Source organism: Melozone crissalis, unplaced genomic scaffold (assembly GCF_028551555.1).
Source record: "Melozone crissalis strain CALT ecotype California unplaced genomic scaffold, PUWL_Pcris_2 ptg000018l_1, whole genome shotgun sequence".
In the NCBI taxonomy this organism is placed as follows: Eukaryota; Metazoa; Chordata; class Aves; order Passeriformes; family Passerellidae; genus Melozone; species Melozone crissalis.
This window is the reverse complement of record NW_026535796.1, coordinates 21,865,835-21,881,287: the sequence shown is the minus strand read 5'-3', so window position 1 is coordinate 21,881,287 and position 15,453 is coordinate 21,865,835. Positions and strand designations below refer to the sequence as shown.

The 15,453-nt window shown below is 40.8% G+C and overlaps 1 protein-coding gene across 3 annotated transcripts in view; it reads left to right on the top strand.

The window, feature by feature from the left end:
* The window catches only part of RGS6 (regulator of G protein signaling 6), a 258,312-nt gene that overhangs the window by 140,759 nt on the left and 102,100 nt on the right, over positions 1 to 15,453 (top strand). The gene's annotated exons all lie outside the window — the stretch shown is intronic.

The following is a 15,453-nucleotide window of genomic DNA, read 5'->3' as shown; positions in this document are numbered from 1 at the left end:
AGCCCTCTCCCTCCTGAGCATGTTTGGTACTTCCCAGAGAGCTCTCCAAGCTTGGGATTAGTGAGTGACAAATTGTTGTACTTCCAGAAGAGCAGGTGCGTGGTGGGGAGCAGGATGACAAAGGAGATGCGGACACTGAGGCACTTGAAGGTAAATATGCAGCAAGGTGGGAAGTAACCTCCTCTGAAGTCCAGAGAACCAGTAAAGAGGAGCTGCATGTTCTGAAGTAAGAGAATCCAAATTCCTCTCTTACTACATCTGGAAAGCAAAGGCAAAATGCTTGTGACAGTCACTTGTTGCTAATAACAGGGTAGTGGGAAGGACAGAAATCTAAACAAGATGGGAAACAGCTAATACCAGGAAGGTGAGCATTAAGCCCTCAGGGTGACCTGAAATTCAGAAGCAGTGATTGAGTGACACAAATCTTTGCATCCAGGTATATTGAAGTTGATATTATATTGAAAAGGCTGTTACTAACTACATGGATTCAAGATAGCTGCAGAAGTGACCAGACAAATGATACATGGAATTTGGTGGCAAATATTTTGTCTGAATAAGGACTATGAGCAGAGAATAAAGATCTATGATTATTTTGTTTTTTGTTTATTTTACAGTATTAGTTACCTGACCTGAAAACCTGTCAGTAGCCTATATGTCAGGTGCCTTATTCTGATAAGAGTGTTAAATGTGAGAAAGCAGTCAGACCGCTCTGATTATGAACTTGATTCCTGAATGTGAATGGAGGCAATTGGTGTTGAATTTCTGGTAGAAGCCAACCCATCTCAGCAAGCACTTTGGAGAGCTGCTCAGGTCTGGGATGCAGTCTAGCATAAGCCCCTTCCAGCAGCTCATTTATGTACTGGAAGACACCAGTAAATACCTGCTGGCCATGCTCACATTAACAGCCTTGGACACTCTCAAGAACGCCAGCTTGGAAATCACCATGCAGTGTGCAGCCCTTCGCCTTCCGTCTGGCTGCTCAGCCATGAATTATGAATGGCCTCCCGCCCTGCTCCCGCAGAGCTCCTGTGCACTGCTGAGCCGGAGCAGCTGCACGGGCCAGCGTGGAGCCGGAGCTGATGATCTCTGGGCTGTCGGGGCTTGTTTCTTTTCATGCACACTTCCTAGCACTAATAGGGGCCACTTGATATTGGTACAAAACTGAAGAGGGCTTGCAGAGAATCTTTCTTTTTTTTTAAGCTTCTTTATCCAGTTATTCAGCCATTCATTACTAATTTTCTTATGAATGTCTTACTGTTGGGTGAGAAACACAGGGCTGTGTCTTGCTGAGCTGACTCCAGGTATAAGGACTCTGTTGCCCCACCACCCTGGTTAAATAACAGATTTATGAAGTCTTGTGTTTCCTGCCTTTGTGCTTCAGACAGCTAGTGCTGTGAGACATCTTAGGTGGAGGATAAGTGTCTAATTCCTGTTGATTTTTTATTAGTGTTGCTTTTTTTTTTTTTTTTTTTTTAAATGAAGTTGTTGGCATTAAGTACCAAGTCCTGCTCACTCGCTTTGACTTATGGTAAAGTAAGTAGTGAAAAAAATCTGTCAACACTATTTCAGAGGAATCCTTTACTTTCCTAGTTAGTCCCCTTTATGTGGAATATAAAACATCACTTCTGAAGGAATGCTCTGTATTAAAAATTGTGAAGAGAAGTAGTTCACGGTATACCCTTTGCATTTAGTTTTTCTTGTGAAAACATGAATAGACCCAGCATTCCGCTGTGGTTGAATAAAGAAATTTCAGTTGACTCATGCTCATTCATATTTGGAATTTGATTCTTTTACAGTGTATGAGAGCATACATGCATATATTTCCCATCAGCCAAACATGAGAATTATGTGCATCTGTCCCTAGAGAAATATTTTACTTCAAATAAATCTTCTTGGCTTTTTGCAAGTTGCAGGGTTCATGTATTAATAGAAGGATCCACATCTTTCCATCTTAACAAAAGCGTGACATTATGTTAGAGTAAGAAACTGCTTGTAGTAGCAATAAAGTGGCAAGAGAGGAGAGTAGCTGAATTGCTCTGAAGTGTTACTGAAACTTACTGAAAAGCTCATTACTCAATCTACCTGAAAAATATAATAACTTTTTGGCTTCGGGAGCTGGTCAAAATGAAAAACGTTCATCAAACCAAGGTTGTAGCTTAAACATCTTTATCTGCTCTCTGTTAGCAGGTTAGGAACAAAGTGCCCCAGAAGTCTATAATCAAGATGCTTAAATGAGAATAATCTCTTTATAGTGTTCAGCTAATTAAAGGGACAGACACTAAAAAAAAAAAAAAAAAAAAAGGTTTTGCTTATTTATTTGTGCCCATCTCCTCTGCTAATACACCAGGACTGATAGCATCATAAGGTTCATGAATCCAGAAGCAGAGTGTACAGCAGGACTGAGCTCAGAGCCCAGCCATGGTTTTTTCTGCTGCCTGATGTTGGACACAGGCAGCCCTAGTCAATTCTCTTTCCATGTGACTGATGGTGGAGTGGCTGCACCTTTGGTGCTGCAGGAGTGTTTTTTCCACCTACCATTTCCTGTCACAGCACCATCTTCTACCTCAGAGCTGCACTCCAGGAGGGAGCAGTTATCCACTGCAGCATGGGTGTGAGCGACCACATTTGGCTTTCAGTTTGAAAGCACTCGTGGTTAGTGTGCTCCTCTCCTTCCCCAGGAAAGGTTTCAGATAGAAGGCTCCTGAGCTGTTTATCTAGCTTTCATGTGTGGAAAAATGAAGGAAAGTGAAATGTGGCACCATATTTCAATGCAAGCAGCATTTAGCCCTTAAGTGCTGTATGTCCTCAAGTCCTTGGACAACTGCACAAATGAAGGGGGGAGGTAGTGGGGCCTTAGGGGCAGAATCTGGCAGTTGGATGGAAGATCAAATCAGGTTGGATAAGGGGTAAAACAGGTTGCTAAGGAGGGAGGAACATAAAGGAAAAAATATTCTGGAGTAAGTTTCTTGAGTTCTTTTGTTGTTGGTCTTTTTCCTTGCTATGCGAGTTGGGAAAAAAAAGATACAGAAACCCAACCCACTGCTGCTGAACTACATAGTTTTAGCTGAGGGTAGAATTTATGGTTAAAAATGTGTAATTTTTTTTTGAAGTGAGGAAACACTAAATAAATTTCTTTGTGCAAGTTTCGTTCTTATCAATAAGAATAATTATAGTAATTTTCTGTTCTTTTTTGATCAACCTGTAGCTTTATTGCTACAAAAAGTTAGTGCACTGAAACATGAATTGCTGGAAAGCATGCTAGATATCTTTTAGTCCTGTTTCTGAGCTACTTTTGTTGTTTTGTAGTTGAACAGAGTAAAAACTTGGGAGATAATACCTTAGAAAAAGGAAATTATAGAATAGGTAGACTTTGAATCTGCCTCAATAGTGAATAAATCAACACTTCAGTGACCTTAACTGGTAGGAAGAATATTTTTATAGCAAAGTGAAACCCCCTTATATGATTTTGCTAATGATTTACCATGAAACGCTAGTGTCAGAGTTGGCACTAATAAGATTTAACAGCATAGGGGTACAAATCAGGCATGCTGACATGTAACTCCTCTGTATCTAAAAGTCAAAGTGATATTTCTGAGGATCCTAAGTGTTTTTGTAAAAGCTGGAGTGGGAAAAAAATTTAAGCATCATAAAACAATGATCCCTGTTTATTTAGAAAACCATTAAATGTATTTCCCATCTGTGTGTAAAATTACTTTCATTCCATCCTGGAATGGGGAAGGTAAATAATTTTAATGTGATCTGTGATTTATATTGTAATTCTAGGTGCTCAAAATTCATGTTTATGTTGTTCTTAGTATGTTACTCTGTTTCAGTGTTTGAATCCATGAGAACTACAACCAAATACCACAACTGTCTCTCAGCTGCCATTCCACAATTTTAAAAAAATCAAGTCTTGTAATATAGTTATGTATTTAACAATTCCATCTTTTGGCATCAAGCATTAACATTAAAAATGTAGTGAAAAAGATATTCTGGCTAACCACTCTTGTACAGCTGAGATGTATAGGTGTTTAATATTTTTTTCTTTAGTCAAGCAATATTCTGCAAGCAAAGTATACTAGTACAGAAGCCATTGGTTGGGGAAGTAAGGTAGAGTTAAATTCCAAACTGTGTTGTAGAACCAGTTGTTCCTGCAAAATAAAATTTAGCACGTTTATGGTGTTATTACCTGTGCTAGATGTTTTCCCTCCACACCATGAAAAGAGATCTAATTGAACACAAAATCCATGAGAAAACTTACTGTGTGTCATGCAAAAGATTTACTCTTTATGTTCTAGAGTGAATGCTTTCTTTGTTTGAAAGGAAGGCAATCCACCCATGGGTAGATACAGACATCATATGACAGTGATGTAAAAAAGGGTAAGAGCAGCTGTTTTATATTCTGGAGGCAGCTCACTCTCCCTCATTTGTGTTCATGTGTTGGAACAGCCACCAAGCTGTAGCCACAGGATGCAGTGTCTGCTCTTTTTATTCTGTCCTGTCCTTTCCCAGTGAATAAAACAGCAAGTTGGCATTACAGGGCCAGAGATGGCCTTTTGTGTTGTCTGCTGGCAGGAGATGAGGGCCAGAGTGCCTTGTGCTCTTGCTGGGCAATTCTGTGTCATGAGCTGTGTCTTCAGTTGTTTCTTACACAGTGCCCTGGAGAGAAGATTGTATCATAAAGTACCAAAAAGTAAGCAATACCTTTCTTTGTAGAGTTTCTGAGTTCCAGTCCACATGTAGGTCTTCCCCATCCTCCCCTCAAATTAGGAAAAATGCTGGTTAGGTGTCAAGAGGTAAAAGTCTTTAAAGTCAGTGTCTCTGGCAGGGTTCATTTTTAGCCATTTCTGCTCAAGAAAAGTGCACGAGTGTTCTGTAGGGCTGGAGCACCTATGATTCTCTTCAGCAAATGTTTGACAAGTATTGTAAAATTGGGGTTAAAACAGCAGAACCTTATTTGTGCATTAGCTGCATTAAATGCCAGAGTTGAATCAAACAGCAGTTTGAGGCTGAGATTAGAAAAAAACCAGATGTGGCATCATTTTTAATAACTGCCACATGTTTACTGCAATGTGTTCTTTGATTTATTATTAGCAGGAATTTGGAAGGAAAACTTTCGGAGTGGGGAGGAGAAATTCATATCTCTTTTTATACTAAGAAGGAAAGTTATTCTTTTTCTAAGGTGTTACAAATTTTTTTGTCCTTAGCAATATCATTAGTAAAAAGTTCAGAGCTAACAGCAAGGGAACCACTGAATAAATCATAAAATTGGTGTTGAAGTAAATAACTTCATCTATGGTGAAGACTGTAATAGAGTTGTGGCAGAGCTCATAACTACTGTTTGATTTGCAACATTTTCTTTGCCAAAGGGAAAGGACCAGTCAGTCTTGGCATAATAAATGATCATTTCAGTGCATGAAAATGTCAACAAGTCCTGTACTGGTGATCATGTTATGAGAATCATGTGCACTTTTAATGTATGCATTCTACTGAGCAATCTGTGAGGTTTGGGTTTTTCATTCCAGCAATAGCTGCTATCAAAGTCAAGGACCAAAGCACTTGAGTGGCTCTGTTAAAGAACCTCTCTGAGTCCTATGTTATGCAAACTTTTCCATCAGCATAATTTAGCATATTTGAATAAATGAATTGCCAAATGAAGATAACCTTTGTCAGACAATATGCAATCAGTTTCGATTACTGCTCCAATTTTAAATTTTATCGAATATTTTACATTTTAGTAGTGCTCACTAACACATCAGAGAGTAGAGTACTTGAAAACCATTTCTTTGATGATTGCTAACTGCCCAAATGTTATCACCTCGCTAGGAGAATTGCATCCATACTTTGCAGTGTTTAGCCATGGTGTGGGCGGACAGCAGTGGGACTGCTTTTTGTTTGGAACTCCTTCCCAGGGCTAGTACACAAAGTCACATAGTGCTAAAATCTTCAACATTCTTTCTTTGTGGGCTAAACCAGGGTGTTTCCTTGGTGTTTCCAACACTTTGTGGTCATAAACCAATTTTTTTAAATAGATGTATTGCAAAGGTATTAAAAAGCAATGTGAAGAAAATAGATGGATTTAGATGTATCACAAATAATTAAGTCTGCATTCTTTCACTCGCTGACAAATCTTCTCAAAGCTTCTACTTTCCCTCTGTTCTGAAATTTAAAAAAAAATTAGATTATCTTTTGTAGTGGTATCTTTTCATCCTGAGTAGAAACTTGGGTGGTTTTACTTGGTCTTTGCCTTTTTTTCCTGAGTATTTTTTTTATTTATATGTGTAAAAACAATATTAGAAATTACAAGGTGACATTATCACAAGGAGAGGAAGAAAAACCAAATACAACCTTTTGATTGTTGTGAATAGGATTTCTTGTCTTTCCTGTACTTTATGAACTTCTCTGCTTTATATTGTCCACAGCGTTTGGGGGCAAGAGGGATGTAGCATATCTTTATTGTGGTAGGGCACTTTGCAGTGCAAAGAATTAAATGATGCATGAAATGACCTGTCACACTGAATTATGTGTCACAATATTACATACACAGAGGAATGCTTGGGAAAAAAAGGTAGAAAAATATTCCTGAAGCCCCACTTTGTTGTTGTTTTGAAGAAAAACATTTGGTTTTGTGAGCAAGTATATATATTTTGCCTAATTTATTTTAAGTAAGCCACAGTAGCCACTGTCAAAGTAGAAAGAAGAGATATGCTGAATAGTTTCCCTCATCGATTCATTAGGAAAGTTAATGGTAGAGATTTGGTACCAGTACTACAGCTTCCCTGCAAGGAGCAACAAACCCCAACTTTTATGTCTCATACCAGAAATAATTGACAAACTACTTCCTGCATGGCTCCAAGTATCTCCACTACTATGGTAGAAGTTAGGAACATCCTTATGAACCTTTGCAAAAAAACCATAAAATGGTAGTACATTGCATTTTTTATTAAATAATAAAATTCTCAAGTTTGTCCTACTTAGTTTCATCTTATTTTGCCTGCAGTTGATAGTGGTTTGATGAAGCTCAGATTGAATCAAGAAGTCCACAGTGTAAGAGTCTTGTCTTATGATTCGTATGTCCTCCTTTTCACTACAAATACCTTTCTGTCTTTTCCTTCAGCTGTGGGGTCTAAATCAAAGTGCAAATTTAGACCATACCATTTAAAGTAGAAAATAGTCACTTTAAATTGGACTGGGTTTTTTGTTTTCTTCCCCTGTATGTAGAATAAGGTCAGGAATGCAGCAGATAATTTTTCCCCCCTTCAACTGCAGAGTTTGCTCCCTGTTAAAGATTTGTTAGTGGCATAGAAAATCTATTTTGCTTTTAAAAAGTGTGACCCAGAGAACAACACAGCCTTCCCTGAGTGTTTGAGGTGATGCAATGCTCATCATTATTCAGATATTTAAAGAAAACAGTAACAATGCCAAAACCCTGATTGAGCATCTACCAACTGCATCTTAACTTCTTGTCTGCTTAATATTTATGCATCTGTATTTCATTTCAAGAAATAATATATTTAATTAAATACTTCAGAGCAGTTAGGTAACAGTTGCTGCATTTTGTAGCAAAGGGAGAGAATACTCATGAGGAACAACTTGTCTTTTCACCTTTGTTCGGGGTTGTTTGAAGTAATTTTTGCCAGACCCAGGGATGGCCTTTTGCACCCTACTGCATTGAAAGGCTCACTGTCACATGCCAGGGATGCTGGAAGAAGGTGGCTGGATAGTTCTTTCCTCCCCTGCCTTGCATTGAAGCAGTCAGGATGGGAGGTGGGCAACTCTGTGATTCCAGCTCCTGAGTAGGATGACAGGACTTGAGAATATTGTCCAATTCCCAGCTTTGGAAAGTGTGGATGTGAGTTCACCTGGGGCTGTGGATCTGGTTTGAAGTGATCTGGGTGCAGTCCTAACCAGCTCTTCACTTTATCAGGATTTGAGGGGCTGCAAGTTCCTGAGTGGTAACAGATTAGTGACCCACCATTGACTGGCATTCTTGTCTGGAAGTGCCCTGTATTTCATGCTCCAGAGGAAAGTGAGCTTCCTCTTTGAGGACTGTGTTTATGAATCTTCGGTTCAGCATCACATGGATAGAGAGGTGCTGTTTTCTCATGTCAGGTCAGGCACAGATCACAGTGTAATACTAAGAAAGCTTCTTATGTGCTGCTTCTAAAGTGGCTTGAATAAGTGTCCTTGAATAATGTTACAAATTGGGTACTCAACCCAATGGTGCTGAAAGATTTAGGATTTCAGAAGCTTTCTCAATTGTTTTAGAATGAAAAACCCCCAAGGTTCAACATAGTTTTGTCCTGCATGAGAATGATTGATTAACTGATGGCCAGAACTCAAAGTGAAATTCAGGGTGTGGGAGCTGATCCCCAAAAGAAGACCTGGCAAAATCAAAGATGTTGAAACTAAACTTGCTTCTGGAATTTGTCAATTCAAGTTGGTTTGTGCAGGGTTATTTAGGATGGCAGCAGAGTCACAGATTTGCTTCTGGGCATTGCTGAGATTTGGTTAATGTGCTTCCCCCCGTGCCCTGCCTGCAGTGGGTTGGACAAGGGGCCCGCCCGTGTCTGTGTCTGTGTGCGTGGGAGCAGCTGGGAGGGCTCTGCCAGGTCACCTGCAGCATCCTGCCCTGCTGCAGGGGCCCCACGAGGGCTGTGCTGGCACGTCTGCTCTGCTCCTCATTCGTCACTGTATGAGCAGTCTGGAGACCTGCATAATTCTACATTCAGGGCAGTGATGCAACAGAAGAGAAAATCTCTGCTGTTTCCATGGAAGCTTGTGCGTGGGACGCTGGCTGGAGCGAGGCAGCGATGCTGTCAGTCCCTGCAGTCAGTGACTTCAATAAACCACATCAAAGGAAAGCATCTACTCCTATGCTCCCCCAAACACCTCTTGTTATATGGGGGCTATGGTGCATATGTTTCCAGAAGTGCAGCTCTAGATTTCTTGTTATAACTTCACTTCTTCATATTTCAACCCATGCTGCTGCTTTCTTTTGATTCAGTCTTCTTTCTGCAGATAGTCATTGCAGAGCACTTCAGGTTTATGCATTCAGATCTTGCTGAGGGTGGTGTGGTCAGATGCAGTTAGTACTAGGTGACTGGTGACCTGTGAGAAATGGTCTGGCAGGTTCTGTTCTGTAGCTGGCAGATAGAAACAGCCCAAATGGTGCCAGCACCAGTGCCTTCCCTTAGCAGCACTGTTAAAAGGACACAGGGACTAACTTCTTCCTTTTTTCCCCCAAAGTGGTGATTCCTTCACCACTTCAGATGGCACACTGAAAAACAGTGTGTAGATCATTCCATCCTACAAGTTTCCTGGCTGAAATAATCTTTGCATTTATGTGTTTTTCTGTGCATGGATTTGCATAGTTCGTTAAGTTACAGAAAAGCCACACCTATTCAATAAATACTGTGTGGCAGAGGTGGTATTTTTTTTTAAATGTGACTTTCTTCACACCTTTGTCACAATTCTATGGCCACTTGGTTTCTACTGGAGTTTTATTTAAAATTCATATTGTCTTTTCATTGAATATTTATGATACTTTCCTACTATTTTAAAAAGCTTAACACTTCTGCTTATAGAGCAAAGTAAATATTTACCAGAGTAAATATTTGGTCTATTTTGGAGCTAGCCTAAGAAGGTTTCTAATTAGAGCAGTTGTTCTTTCAATGGTGTAAGATCTCTAAAGCTGATTATGTGCATATATGGGGCATCTTTGCCATAAATGTAGAAAGCATGGGGAAAAAATGCAGCGCTGTTCACAAGACATTTCTGTTATGATGCATAGTGGAAGAGAGGCCCAAGCATGTGCAACTGTAATTACAGTAGCACAATCAATAAGCAAGAGTTTTTTATTTTTACACAGCTTTCTAACATGCCAAAATAGCTTCCTCTTTTAAGCAATTACAGCTCATGTAGAAATTGAGCTCATCGGGAGTTGTCTGTCAAAATGTTTTTAATGAAAAATTGAGTTTGCATAACACTGACACATTGATGTCTTTTGCTTCTCACTGTTGACACTGATGGGCTAAAAGCTTGATTTTTGGGGAGGGAGAAAATTGCATTAGTTCAGCTCATTTGGAGAATCTCTGTTTGCTGAATTAATTTGCTATGCTTTTTTTTTCCAACTGAATATTAAACCTTGTTTTCCAACCGTGCATATAGTGCCTGAGGGGAATAGCTCCAGCTCTCATTTTCCATGACTGTGTTTTCTTGTAACACAGCCTAGGCCTGAGCTGGGGGTGCTGTGCAGAGCTGACACTGTAGGCTGTGTTAGGGGAGGCACAGTCTGATCAAAAAACTGCTGCCTGGTACCTTCCAGACTCTGATGCTGCACCTCTGCAGCTGAGTAAGTGTCACAGTTTTTCCCTAGGGATTGTTTTGTATAATCCAATTGGCATGGTGAAACCTGTCCCTCCATGCGATGACTTGTGAGTAGATGCTCACTTTTGTGAAGCTCTAGCTGGATTAGCAGCAGCATACAATTAATCATGACAAATGCCTTGGTGATTGTTCTTCACTGGTACCTTCCCATCGACTGTAGAGATATATAAATGCTAAGGCATGTTACTGTTTTCAAGGTGACATTATTAGCTCTGTTTCACCATCCAATAAACATCTGAAGATCACAGTTAACCCTTCCTGAAACACACTCAAAATTAAGGGAGATATGTAGTATGCTCTGCCTTCATCTGAAATTTAAAAAGCAGGGAGAACTCCATCAGGAACAGCACAAGTTCCACAAGTGGCCTGACTTCAGCTGTCACTGGACGTTGGTCAGGTGGGAAGCAGCCAAATGGCCTTGTCAGCTGACACATCTGTGCTCTGCTGTCATTTGGTTTTCCTGGGACTGTGGAAGGTTGTCAGAGATGGAGAGCATGCCTTTCGTAGTTGTGTGGCATCTGCTATTCAAGGCATCCCAAGCCCTTGGACAGCTTTGAATTAAGTCTCAGCACCCCTGTGTAGTTCAGTATTATCTCTGTTACGCAGGAGAGGAGACTTGGACGGAAGCAGATGATGCTGATTGCTGAAGGCCACACCACAATTCTCCATCAGTGCTGCTCTGCCTCTTTCCAGTGTTGTCTCAGAGGCAGAGTTGTTCTTTCTCCCTTGAGGGTGCCAAAGGGAGCTGTATAGCCCTTATTTTTCAGGTTTTTCTTCTCGTTTTTTGAGCAGAGTGAAATTGTCTGGACCAGTGAAGCAAGTTGGCTTCAGGCATCTTGTCAAATTAACTTTCCTTGTCTGTGCATACGTGGGCTGTGTGGCAGGAGTCAGCAGGTGCTGAATGCACAGGCACATCAGTAGTGTCAGAGGCACTTTTGGGAGTAAGAGCTGGCACTGTGAGAAACAGGCTCTTTTAAATTTGTATTTCAGTGAAAAGATTAAATGTGCTTGTAATCATTGCCATCATGCCAGCTGCTAGCAGACTGATCCTTTGCCTGTGTAGCATCCAGCTCCCCCAATATGCATGAGAGCTGTCACTGGCCAGGCCAGAGAGGATCTTTGCAACTGCACAGTGCTCTCTCTGAACCTATGCATTTAATGTTGGCACTGATGAGTGATGCCTGGAGACTTTCCAGCCCCAGGTTAGCTGGTGACAGGAGGCCCCAGGGATAGGGTAGCTGCTGTGAGTAATCAGACAGGCACCTGGTACATACTGAAATATTCAGAAATAGGCAGCAGGAGCTTTCCTACAGGGTCTGAGGGAATATGTACATCTAACTCAGATGCTAGAATACGAAAATGGCACTGTTTTCCTCACTAACTCACAAAATAAAATGAAAAATGGGACCATGAGGGCCTCTGACATCATTATGTGTCACTCAGCCACAACTGAGTTGAGCCAGGGAGTTCCATTAGTGGAACTGGTGGTGTCTGGGTGTAGGGCTGCAGGAGGTGGGAACTGGCAGCTTTTCTTCTCCGTGTGTAACCTGACCTTCCCTCAGTGTGTCACCTTCAAGACCAACCTTGACCAGGGCTCAGCAAGGCTGTGTGTGCTAACTTCCAGCAGAAGGGATGCCTGCTTTACCTTGGTGCTGGGAGAAGGAAAAGCTACTGCAAAGTCGAAAGTTGTTTTCCCTCTTAAAATGGTAATGAGATGTTGGGTGACACTGACCCAAGGTTGCCAGGCTGTAGTTGTTACAGTTGTTGTATTATGACTTAGTTATTCTAATGCATCAACAAATGTAGTCTTTTTTTCTGTCCTGCCTCAGAAAAAGGACTTCTCATCTTCCAGTGATAGACGTCTTGGCTCTGACAGAAATTCAAGGTCTTCTACTTTGTGCCCTCAGCCCCCTTAGGCCAGCAAAAGTGCTGATGGTGGAAAAGAAGGTCTAATGAGTACCAGCAATATATGCATTAAATTCTCATCACATTCTGTGTAACAGGATACGCTGGTAACCTCTCATAAACTACATGCAGTAGTTTATGTCTCCACTAATGTGGTCCTGAAGCCAGAAGCCCTTTTCAATACATTGAGAGTGGGATAATGAGAAATAAAAACATTCTGCATAAAAGTAGGGTGAAGACTTGTCAGCAACCAGTCAGGAGGAAAAGCACATCTAGTTTGTTAGGCGTACATTACAGTGGGTAACTAACAGTGACAGCAGATACGTGAATTTCTCTGCCTTTCTTGTGGAGATACTGACCCAGAATCCACTTGGATGGAAGAATAACAATTCCCTTTACAAAATCAGACTAGATTGAAATAGCAGTGACCCCCAGCATAGGGAAAAAACCAAAAAGCATTGCTCATTCTTACCATGACTTTTGTTGCGCAGAAATTAGTTCACTGAAGCTTGCTCATTTAGGAGACATGAATGAGGAATGCTTTATTATACTTTTTTCTGCCTCCTAGCCTGATGAAATGAGCTGTCCAAGGACTCTCATTCCCTGTCTTCAGCGAGGGAAGCCTCGCTGAAGACAGGAGCATTTAATGACGTGCAGAAGGGGCATTTAATGACATGCAGAAGCTGAAGGGAGAGGCATTAGCACTCCAGTGTCTAGGTAACTCTCTTAAAAGCTTTGATGAAAGTGACCTTCACACTTCATGTGCTCTCTGCTTTCCCCCATGCTTGAAGCTCTAATGATCACTTTTTTCTGCTTTGTCACTGTAGCACTTATTTTTGAAATATTTCCGTAGCTCAGCAGGAATTTTGATCTGGGTGGATGTGGCTTGCAGATATTATATCTGCAAGCCTTAGGTGGGTGCAAAACAAAGGTTGGTATAAAGGATCAGATCTTCTCTTTGTAGAGAACTGAACAAAACCTGGAAACATTGCTAGCTACAGGTTTTTAAAATTTTAATTAATACTTGATTATAAGTATATATTATCCTTTAAGAAAGGATAAAATTATCATCCAATGTTTCTTTGAATATGCCATGCTGTCCTTTTTGAGCAGGGCAGAAATTTGCTGTAGAGCACAAGTGTGTTTGGAATGGGAAGAGTATGTACAACCAGGGGCTTGTAATCCTGTGGGCTCTTGGGTAGCAGACTGAAAATTCTGGGCAGGCTGTAGGTGTATTCATGTCTGGATCGGATGAGAGGATGGGAGAGAACAGAGGGGTGGCATTTGAGTAGAAAAGGAAGGAGAAAAGAAACATCCAGCAATTTAAAATAAGGAGAGCAATAAGTGCCACTAGTGTAGTCAGGCTAGAGAACAAGAGTAAGAAGGAGCCTTTTGGGAAGGAGTTATCTCTAGGGTAGTTTTGTTTATTTTTTTATTTAAAAATGCAGTAGGTATTTGTAATTGTAACTGAAATTAATAGCCCCATTTGAGACACCAATGCCTGCTTGATTAATTGTAATGGGAAATAGTTAAGGTAAAAACGATATATCTTTCTTTTAAGATAATTGAAGTTTTATTTTGTTTGAAATTGAACTTTTCTTGTGGTGTTAATGACATAAATCATGCTGGGGTTCCTTTAGCTTACAGTGAGCAAAAGAGTAAAAAGTTTATTTTCCTGCATGGAGGTAATTATTTTAGCTCATTTTTCATTCTCAACTTTTAATTCAAATAGAAAAAGAGAAAAAACAGTTTTACCAAATGTTATTCTTATGATTCTTGAAGCCCTGAAGTGTTTCTGGAGATGTGTGGTACTCATAGCACATTTCAGAGCAGTTTCCTCCTAATATGAATGGAAAAATCTTTCTCTGATGTCAGCTACAAGTACATACAGATGAAGTATGTGGTTGGTAACACAGAGGGATTTTCATTGTCTTGCAGAAACAGTTCAGTCTGGCTGACTTCCCTGGATGAACTCTAAGACTCAGAATGGAGACAGGTTCTTTTCAGTGGTGCCAAGCAATAGGATAAGAGGCAATAGGAAGAAACTGATGCACAGAAAGTTCCACCTGGACATGAAGAAAAGTGCTTTTAGTGTGTGGGTGACTGAGTACTGGAACAGGTTGCTCAGAGAGGTTGCGGAGTCTCCCCCACTGGAGATATTCAAGATTCTGGATGTAATCCTGTGCCATGTGCTGTAGGATGGCGCTGCTTGAGCAGGGAGGTTGGGCCAGATGACGCACTGTGGTCCCTCTTGGCCTGATGCATTCTGAGATGTTGTGTCCATGCTTTGCGGGTTACTGAGCTGCCCTGTCACCCCACAGGTCTGATCTCGGAGTGCTGCAGCCTTGTAGGTCTGGGTTAATAACAAGTGATGCTGTCAGGCTCCTCTCAACAAAAGGAAATGCTGTTTGTCCAATCTTTAGCAGAGCAGTTAACCTCTCCAGGTATCCTTAGACTGAAAAAAAAGCCCAATGCTTTGATCAGCAAACAGCTTTGCATACGGCTCTGGCAAAAGGGAGAAGCGGTATTAATTTTCATGGTGATTCATTTGTGGGGAAAGTATCATTATTCTATCACTAATTAACTGTGTAGGTACCCAAAGCTCATGTAATATATTGAAAATGTCAGGATATTTTCATCTTTGTGATTTCATTCCTGCTGAGAATTTGTTCAGGACGTGTTAAATTAAAAGCAATATATAAACAAGGTGTGAACAGTTCAGTTAAGTGGTAACCTGAGGTTAAAAACACAGTGATCAAATTCAGTGCCTGAAGTTGGCAGGGAAATTGTCTTACCACCTCGGGAAGGCTTGAAATTAAACTTGTTTTGAAATGTAGGTGTTAAATCTGTGAAAAAAAAATTCACTTGCATATGTAAATGAAGTGGCTTCCCAGAGATGAAAAGAGCATGTTGAGCTCTGGGCTGCCTTTAGGGAGAGAGGGACCAGGCTCCCATCATGTAACCCCTCTGCTGTGGTTCTGTTTTGTAGCATCTCTAAGGAGGAAATCTTTTGGTAAAATCAGGGCTGTGCTCCCTGTCTGGCTGCTCTCGGCCAGCTGTCAACAACAGAGGGTGGGGCTGTGCTGTTGACTGCTTGAGCTAACTGAGACAACAGCTTTGGGGTTATTTTTGTTGGGCTTCTGAGACCTTATTAATTTG